We start from the raw sequence: 9,981 nt of genomic DNA, 5'->3' as shown, positions 1-9,981 counted from the left end.
TAGTGGCACTTCTACTCTCCTCCAGCCTCCACATTAAAGGCATCTTCCAATTCTCTCTTTGACCCTCTAGATCCAACCAGTTGCCAGGACATGGTAATTTTATTTCCAAAATGCCTCTTGCATCCTTTGCCTCTCTCTCATTCTCATCACCACAGCCCTCATCTGGCCCTCATTAGCTCTTAACTGGCTATGGCAATAGCTGCCCAACTGGTTTCCTATCTCTAGTTTCTTCCTCTCCCAACCCTGCTCTGAACAGCTGTCACTATGATGTTCCCAAAGAACGAATGTAATTTCACTCTCACAGTTCCTACAAAAAGCCAATGGCTCCCCATCACCCTTGAGATGGGTCCTTTTATTTACCTTCCAGGCTTTCCACCCACAAGTGCCCTAATTTCCACCATAGCCTGGTCTGCTCATGTACCCAAGTACTTCTTGTCTCCCAAATAAATCATGCGCTTTCCACTCTTCACATCTTGGTTTATTCCTTCCCCACTCTTTCTGCCCACTTCTAATCATATGCCCTCATTTTCTCTCTGTGTCTATTGAAATCTCATCCAAAGATTCCCCCAAGGCCCATTTGTTGATTTGTTCAGTCAATCCGAATAGAGATTCGAAAAAGCTCAAACCTCTGTTCTCCCCAGATCTCCCATATCAGAAATGATCTTTCTTCTGTATATGTCCTGTGCATTTATCACATGCTCCCTTAATTAGTGCTATTATTCGTATATATATAATTATTTCTCCAGCCAGCCTCTTTGTATGGTCCTTGAGGGCAGAGACTTCTGTGCCTCTATTTCATTCCCAGAATACTTTACATGGCAGCTTGCTCATAGCAGGTGCCCACACCTATTCAGGGATGCTGCTAACAACACATCTCACTGGTCCTCTCAAGGTCACTATAATCCTTTCAAGGTCATGTTATCGATTATAACTGGTGAACCATCACCCAGGGATATTTCCCCTTCCCCCATCCCCACAGCCAGCAGGACTCACAGCCCTCAAGGTGGCCAGCGGTTACGCAAAGCTGAGTGGAAAATAATGTTACACAACTTCCTCCAAGATGAATTTTAAAAAGGAAATCATCAGGGTGAGAAGAACAGACTTGATTTACCAGTTGAGGCTGTTGTACCAGGTGCATACACATAATTTATCTCTCGAATGCCCTGTGGCACACCCCTGGATATCCTGGGTGCCTCGTTTATTAAGCAAGCAATTTGGTGGCATGTAAAACAAACCTGGAACTAGAGGGGTAGTCTGAGAAAATGAGGATAAGAAGAAAAAAAAATGGAAGGAGAGAAAGAAGGGAGGAAGGAAAATTTTGGTTTCATCTTGCCAGGCAAGAACATTGTGAAAGGAAACAAGCAGAAAGATATTTGCAATATGCCAATATGTAGCCTCTGCTGTTGGTCTCATTCTAACTCACCACTGTTGTCTATCATTTTCTGGCTGTTTTGTGTATACCCTGCCTTCCCAACAGTACAGACTTCCCACATTTACCAGTTTACACGTCTTCTCTTGCCTTGACTGTGAACTCTTAGAAGAAGAAGCACATTCCTTTATCTCTGTATCCTTGGCCCCAAGCACAGCATCTGATATATAATGGACACTCAGTATGTGTATCAGTGATGGTGATGTAAAGCTGTGTTTCCACAACTTTAATTACCAGGATGCCAACCTTTTGTTCTAACCAAGTATCATCACCTGTACAATTATTTGCTTCTTTCAATTGATTCATGCTTTTTTTTTTTTAAACTTTGTGCCATTCTTTGCAATCATATCTGTGAAACCACACAGATTGATGAGCAGGTTATATTTTTCCTAATACATGTTAAAACGAGTAGATAACTGTTAAACAGTATTCATTCAGGTACCACCTAAATCAGCACACCTGTGGTAGGCAGATCACTTTGGGGAAATACTGGTTAGGCTTTGTTCTCTAAAACTGAGGAATAGTTAAGTGTATCAGTTCTATACTTTAGGCCTTTCAGTGGGAATCCTGCACACACTCATCAACGTTGTCTTTCTTTAGAAGAAAGTTAACACTCTGAGTTTAACTTTGTCTATGTACCAATTGTTTAATTGGTGCAGCACAATTTGTATCTAAGGAAAGAGGGGTTATTTTTTCATCTTCCCAGTTATTGATAGTTAGGTTGATTCTGATCTTGAGAAGGTGTTTGGCCATTTTAGCAATCAGTGATGAAGATTTTCTCAAATCCTGTCTTTCCACTCTCCCTCATCCTCTCACCCCAATATCTTCCCCAAATCTGGATAGTCTACCTGGGAAATGGCTCTTAAAAATTCTCCAGAAGGTAAACAGGTGAAATGCACAGCAGATAATTCGCAAAAGAGGAAATGTAATTCATCATGGATATGGGAAAATAGGCAACCCTACTAGTAATCAAACGAATGCAGATTGCACATAATATATCGTTTTAAACATTTTAAATAAGAGGGATTTTTTTAAAGTGATGCTTAATGCAAAGAAGGTGGGCTGAAATTGATAATCTCATACTCTGCATGGGGCCGTATGAGGCACAGTGACTACAGGAACTGGTAAAACATTTCCAACTCGATATTTGGCAAAATGTGAATCAAGCGCTCATAGTTGCAATGAGGCCTTCGACCCGGTGGCAATTCTGTTTCTAGAAATCTAGTCTATGGGAATAACTCTATATATGGAAAAGAGTATATGCATGAACATGTTTGTTGCTATATTATGTTTTCACTAGTAAGTGAAAACGGAGGAAAGACCACAATACCAACAATGAAGAGAGTGAGTAAAATTGGTAATCTGTTTCCATTCAGTGGATGATCAGACACCCATTAAAAACCAGACTGATGAAAACACTTTATAACATGGCAGAACGCTTTGGGTATAATAGGATATAAAATTTTATACATAATGATGATAACTATGTAAAATATATGCACATAAGAAGACACCATGAGGAAATGCCCTTGTTCCTGGCAGGGCAGTGCGCCTAATGGTTAAGTGCACGAACTCTGGCATCAGATTGTCTGTGTTTGCGACTCGGCTCTGCTGCTTATTAGCTTTGTGACCTTGGGTGAGTTGCTTAAGTTCTCTAAGACTAAGTTTTTCTCATCTGTACAATGTAATAGGGATCTCACCATATTGTCTTGAGGATTAAGTAAGGTAATTTATGTAAAACGTTCAGCACAGGGCTGGCACACGATGGCACTGACTAAATCGTTAGTTATTCATCCTGCAAATATTATCAATCACTGACTATGTGCAAGACACCTAATACGCTGGTAAATCATGGGATAATTTCATCTCCCTTCTGTTTTCTGCAACATTCTTATATTATCTTTAAAAGGAAACACTCCACTGGGCCTGCTTTGGCTGGTCACCCTATCAGCAGGCTATCTTAAGAGTGTGCTAATCATGCTTCCTAGCTTTTCTCCTCTCACCCATTCCAAATCCAGGATTTGACCATGTCATACCCTTGCTTCAGCATCTTCCCTGGGGCCCCATTGCTTGCAAGGTGAAGTCCAACATCCTTACTTAACAATTTTCAAAATCTGGCCTCAATCTACCCTTTTCTAAAAAAAATTTATTTATTTATTTATGTCTGCATTGGGTCTTCACCACTGCGCGCTGGGTTTCTCTAGCTGCAGCGAGCGAGGGCTACTCTTGGTTGCGGTGCGCGGGCTTCTCATTGCGGTGGCCTCTCCTCCTGCGGAGCGCGGGCTCTAGGCACACAGGATTCAGCAGTTGTGGCTCACGGGCTCCAGAGCGCAGGCTCAGTAGTTGTGGCGCATGGGCTTTGCTGCTCTGCGGCATGTGGGATCTTCCCGGACCAGGGCTTGAACCCTGTCCCCTGCATTGACAGGCGGATTCTTAACCACTGCGCCACCAGGGAAGCCCTCAATTCACCCTTAATGTGTCATTTCTTGCCATTTTCTCTGTACTCTCTGTTCAAAACACTCTCCTTCCCAATCCCAAACCTGCAGAGAACAGCCACTGTCAGAACCCTCGATTTCATGCAGCATGACACTGCAGATAGCAAATTTTAGCCTCCTTTAAAATGGTGATTCTTGGACCACAACCCCAAGGATTTGGATTCAAAAGTCTGGAGTGGGACCTGGGAATCTGCTTCTTTAATAAGTATCTTGCATGATTCTGAGACAAGGTTCAGGGATACCAACTGAGAAGCACACCATTCTCTTCTCTGCCTGGTAGACACATCTGCACTGTGGCAGGCACAGCTGAAAAGTTCGTTTGTTTTCTTGCCTTCCTCTCCAACCTCTGTACTTCTGTGGTATTTTATCCCAACTTTTAAGGCCATCATTTCCTTGTGCTTTCCTTGCTGACTTACTTCTCTAGCTGCCTCTCCCATGAACCATGAGTGCCTAGATTTCAGAAATTATGTCTTGTTTACCCGTATAGCCCCCTACCCGGCATGATAACTGGTACTCAGTAGACACAGATGTCTATGGGATATACTCGTGTACTCGTTCATTGGCATTCATTGTGGATGACTGGGTGATTCCATTGGCTACACTGAGCTCTAGTTCATTGTAACTACCAAGTCTGACCTTACTGATGCTGATCATTGACTCTGCTCATTTACCTCCTGGGCCATGGAAAGCCAGCACACTTTCTCACAGGGATAATTTAACGTGTAACCAGCAGCCACACAGCTAGCATGCTCTGAAAGAGAGAAGGACCCTGAGCCAAACTCCATGAAGTTCAGCATGGATGGCATGTAAACTTCTGTCTAGAAGAGGTTAACTAACACTGAGGAATCACACTGCAGACAGGTGAGCAAGGAACACACCCAGCTTGGGTGCCCAGATCCCAACAGACTCACCATGAGCTTTCCTGCTTAAATGCTAGAATAGCATAGTAGCTATTCACATGGGCCCTAAAGTCAGACTGCCTTCAATTACAACTCCACCAGCTGTGTGACCCTGGACATGTTCTATAACCTCCCTCTGCTCCAGTTTCCCGATCTGTAAAATGCAGCTAATAACACTACCTAATTCATGGAGTTGCTGTAAAAAGTAAGTGAACTAAAATATATACAATCTTTAGAATTACCTTTGGTACATAGTAACTGCTCAATAAATGGCAGCTGTTATAATTAGATTTCTAAACTATATCATGGATTCAGTGTGCACTTCAGATTGAAAATTTTGCTCTGGCCTTTTTTTTTTTTCCAAACACACGCTGAAATTTTCTGTAGTAGTAATTTTTGTCCTTGCTTAACTCCAACCTTGGGGACCTGACTTATTGCCTATCAGATTGGCTTCAGTTCTATAGGACCTGCAGAAACCACAGTAATATCAAGCTAATAGACTTTCTAATTCATGTGTTAGAGATAAGTTTGAAGTTGGAAGAATACGGCAAAAGAAAATGTAAGAGTGTTACATATGTAGATGGGGGGAAGAAATTAAGCATCCCCAAAATGATAGGATGAAGAGAGATTTTGAAAAGAAAAAACCTGTTAAGAAACAAAGTCCCATCTATTCAAAATTGCTAGCAATGTCTTGCATGAAAATATGCCCCCTACCTTTTAACCCTCTGAGAAAACTGAGGCATCAGTCTGCTCTCAGTGTTGAGAGCCTAGTACGGGCCAATGTGGAGCTCAACACTTTACATAAATTGCCTCTTTTAATACCCGTTTGCAGTCACTGCTCTTCTTATTTTACAGAGGGGAAACTAATTACATTACCAGTAATGGCAAAACTGGATTCATACCCAGCTCTAGAGTTTCAAGATTTACCAGCTTCCCTGTTGCTCTTAACTATGTCCCTCATAAACTTTTGAGTGGTATTTCATGGCCTAGAGATAAACAGCAAATATTTATCCAAGGCCATTTTCCAGTTCTAGCTCTGCAGCCCCCAAAGCCTGTGAGGAGAAATGCCTCCAATGATCCCCCAGCTGAAGTCCTAACTTCCAGTACCTCGGGATGTGACCTTCTTGGAAATAGGGTCATTGCAGATGCAACTAGTCAAGTTACGATAAGGTCATACTGGAGGAAGGTGGTCCGCTAGTTCAATATGACTGGTGTCCTTAGAAGAAGAGAAGAGATACTGAACACAAGGGGAGAAAGCCATGTGAGGCACTGATGTGCTACAGAGCAAGCCAAGGAACCGAGGAACACAAGGATTGACAGCTGAGGGGAGAGGAAGGATTCTCCGCAACAGGTTTCAGAGGACCATGGACCTGATGACACCTTGATTTCGGACTTCTAGCCTCCAGAAAACTGTGAGACAACAAGTTTCTGTTGTCTGAAGCCACCCGGCTTCTGTACTTTGTTATAGCAGCCCTAAGAATCTCATACATTCCCCCTGGAGTTGCGGGGGGACAGCGTTCTTTCCCGCCCATGAAAATAAACAGAGAACACCCTTTTGTGGGTTTTTACCACTTCAGCCCCCAAGAGCTGGGCTGTCTGCTGTCACTGTGATTATGTAATGGCAATCCTGACGATGACATCATGGCAGACGCTGTGGTTTTCTCCCCAGTAGCCATCGTTCCCTGCTTTGGCTAACAGATCCTTATTTTACTCAGCTATTAGCCCTGCATCCTTCATGGGGCCTTTTAGTTCTGTAATCACATGGACATTATGCATTTGAAAGAATGCTCTGATTGGACCCATCAAACGGAATTAACTACTTTTAAAAAAATTTTTATTGGAGTATAGTTGATTTACAATGTTGTGTTAGTTTCAGGTGTACAATAAAGTGAATCAGTTATACATATACATATATCCACTCTTTTTTAGATTCTTTTCCCATATAAGTCATTACAGAGTATTGAGTATAATTCCCTGTGCTATACAGTAGGTCCTTATTAGTTATCTATTTTAATAGTGTGTATATGTCAATCCCAATCTCCCACTTTATCCCTCCCCCTCCTTCCCCCCTGCCTAATTAGCTTCTTACAGCCCATTTTGTGAGTGACGCTAGCTCAGAACTCAGGAATCTGCCAGGTTTTACCATCCACATGCTAAGACCAAATGGGCTTCTGCAGGCTGCCTTTTCAGATTGAATGGATGAAGCGAATGATTCATCCACCAGCTTGAAAAGTTTAATTCGTTTGGCGGCTTGTGTGGCATAATTATCAGCACTTACAGATCCCAACAACAGCATCACCGGCAAATCCATGAGGATGTAAGTGGTCATCTCTCGCGCTTCTCGTCTCTACCCTCCCTTAAACCAAACTGGTGGATGGGCATATTTTAAAATGCTTCTTCTTATTCATATTGAACTTGATAATTTTATTTTTTAACATCTTTTTTTTTACATACTGAGTGATTCCACTGATATAAAGTTCAAAAGTAGGCAAGCGAGTATATTCCGTTAGAAGTGAGGAGAGAGGGGTTACAGTTACATCAGGGGGCCTCAGGAGTGCTGGTACTCTTGTCTTTCTTGAGATGGGTGCTGGTCATACAGGTGTGTTCATCTTATAACAGTTGCGACTTGTGCATTTTTCTGTATCTATGTTGTGTTTTTTTGTTTCAATTATTTTCTTAAAGATCTTATTTTGGGTGCTCGCTTCGGCAGCACATATACTAAAATTGGAACAATACAGAGAAGATTAGCATGGCCCCTGCGCAAGGATGACACACACATTCGTGAAGCATTCCATATTTTTGATGGATACTAGCTATGAATGTTTCTTACAAACTGCATCTGTGTTAAAGCTAGTTATTACAGTTCATAATAAGTTTAATTGTATAATGAAAATTATTTTAAAAATCTATAGAAAGCACTAAAATGTTAAAATATATTTTCAAAACTGCAATAAGTGTTTAATGCACAAAGCAAAATCTAAGACTAAATTTTTGTTGTTAGTGCTGTTATTTTGTTCTTCTACTAAGTAAAATATTTAATAAATGAGCCATTTATGTCTGTTTTCCAAAAACAAAACAAAACAAAAAGATCTTATTTTGGGGAATTCCCTGGCGATCCAGTGGTTAGTACTCCAGGGTTTAGGGCTTTCACTGCAGTGGGCCCGGGTTCAACCCCTGGTCAGGGAACTAAGGTCCTGCAAGCCGTGTGGCGCGGCCCCCAAAACCATCTTATTTTGGCTCTCACTAATTCTAATATCCTTTATTTCCATAGTACTGTCTGCATTCATGTTCATCTCAAAACAACACCTCCTGAAAGGTTGACTTAATAGAGGATCCCAGGACATATATATACTACCAAATGTAAACTAGATGGCTAGTGGGAAGCAGCCGCATAGCACAGGGAGATTAGCTCAGTGCTTTGTGACCACCTGGAGGGGTGGGACGGGGAGGGTGGGCGGGAGATGCAAAAGGGAGGAGATATGGGGATATATGTATATGTATAACTGATTCACTTTGTTATAAAGCAGAAACTAACACACCATTGTAAAGCAATTATACTCCAATAAAGATGTTTAAAAAATTTTTTTTAATAAAAAATAAAGGATCCCAGACTGAGTAATATCAGGGTGGTAACCTGGACCCCAACTACTACATATTATTCCTGATCAAGTCTGCCTCCCCTGCTCCCACTAAGTCACCACTTTCTAGGAGTTAATGGCTACTTCCTGACTCACTTTAAAACAATTTTTTTTTTCTAATTGTATTTTTAGAAAACACTCTGCTAAGGAGGTCTTCCTGTTTCACAGGAGATGATTTAAGGCCTGTTCCACTGCGTTCTTTGAATATGCAGTTTATATCTTATGTAATACTCCCCCTACCCACCCAAATCACACTTTTATTGCCTTTAGTTGAATTTATTAAACTGACCATTTACGTGAGCAAGGGCATCATTTTCAAAACCAAGCAGTAAGCAAATGACTAACTGCTTTCCCATCTGCTCACGTTCTACATTGGCTTTCAGGTGTGTTTACCTGATACATCTAAAGCGGTTGTGAATAAACAAAGTGCAGTTTTCAGAGGAACTGCTCATTACACATTGCATCATATGACACTTAAATCTTAGTTCACAAAAAAACAAAACAAAACAAAATCTCTTAAGAAATGCATCTGCAGACAAATTCTGCTTATTCTGAATGTCATTTTGCTCACCATGGTGGCCAGGATATATAAAACATTGACAGAAATTTGCAAAATTTCATCGAATGCTTTCAATTTCTTTTTTTATAAATCAAATATAATTGATTTACAATATTGTATTAGTTTCAGGTGTACAGTTTCAGATTCTTTTCCATTGTACATTATTACAAGATATTGAATATAGTTCCATGTGCTATACAGTAAGTCCTTGTTGTTTATCTATTATATATATGGTGGTATGTACCTATTAATCCCATGCTCCTAATGTATCCCTCCCCCTCCCCTTTCCCCTTTGGTAACCGTAAGTTTGTCTTCTATGTCTGTGGGTCTGTTTCTGTTTCGTAAATAAGTTGATTTGTATTTTTTTTTTTAGATTCCACATATAAGTGATATCATATAATATTTGTCTTTCTCTGCCTGACTTACTTCACTTTGTATGATAATCTCTAGGTCCATCCATGTTGCTGCAAATGGCACTATTTCATTCTTTCTTATGGCTGAGTAATATTCCATTGTATATATGTATATACCACATCTTCTTTATCCATTCATCTGTTAATGGACATTTAGTGCTTTCAATTTCTTTTGAGATTTTTGGGAAGATCAAAATAGGCCACAGTTTTCTCAGTTTTCCCATTGAGGACCTCTTTTGTGAAGAATGCTTCATTCATTTGATAAACATTTACTTATTATCTACTACAGGCTAAACTCTGTGGCTGATTGTAAATATATATATATAGAGAGAGAGCATTCAGAGGGTTTAAAATTTTTCAAAAAAGACAGAAATGTGAAAAAATCCCAACAAAGCCTATGGTGAAGAGTACTGAAATAGAGGAACTGAGGTTACAACCCTGAAGGAGGTAATATTGACTCTTGAAGAATAGATGGGATTTTAAAGTGGAGATGGGGAGGAATGAAGGTCATTCCAGGTAAAGGGAGCAACTTTAGGAAATGCCAAAAA

At 40.6% G+C, this 9,981-nt stretch overlaps 1 non-coding gene across 1 annotated transcript; it reads left to right on the top strand.

The window, feature by feature from the left end:
- The first annotated feature begins 7,517 nt into the window (after nucleotides 1–7,517).
- LOC137209515 (U6 spliceosomal RNA) lies at nucleotides 7,518–7,624 on the top strand. Its single transcript, XR_010936072.1, has one exon. It is a non-coding gene; the product is annotated as a U6 spliceosomal RNA (small nuclear RNA).
- The last annotated feature ends 2,357 nt before the right edge of the window (nucleotides 7,625–9,981 follow it).

Source organism: Pseudorca crassidens, chromosome 16 (genome assembly GCF_039906515.1).
Source record: "Pseudorca crassidens isolate mPseCra1 chromosome 16, mPseCra1.hap1, whole genome shotgun sequence".
NCBI classification, from domain to species: domain Eukaryota; kingdom Metazoa; phylum Chordata; class Mammalia; order Artiodactyla; family Delphinidae; genus Pseudorca; species Pseudorca crassidens.
This window is presented reverse-complemented; position numbering and strand designations above follow the sequence as displayed.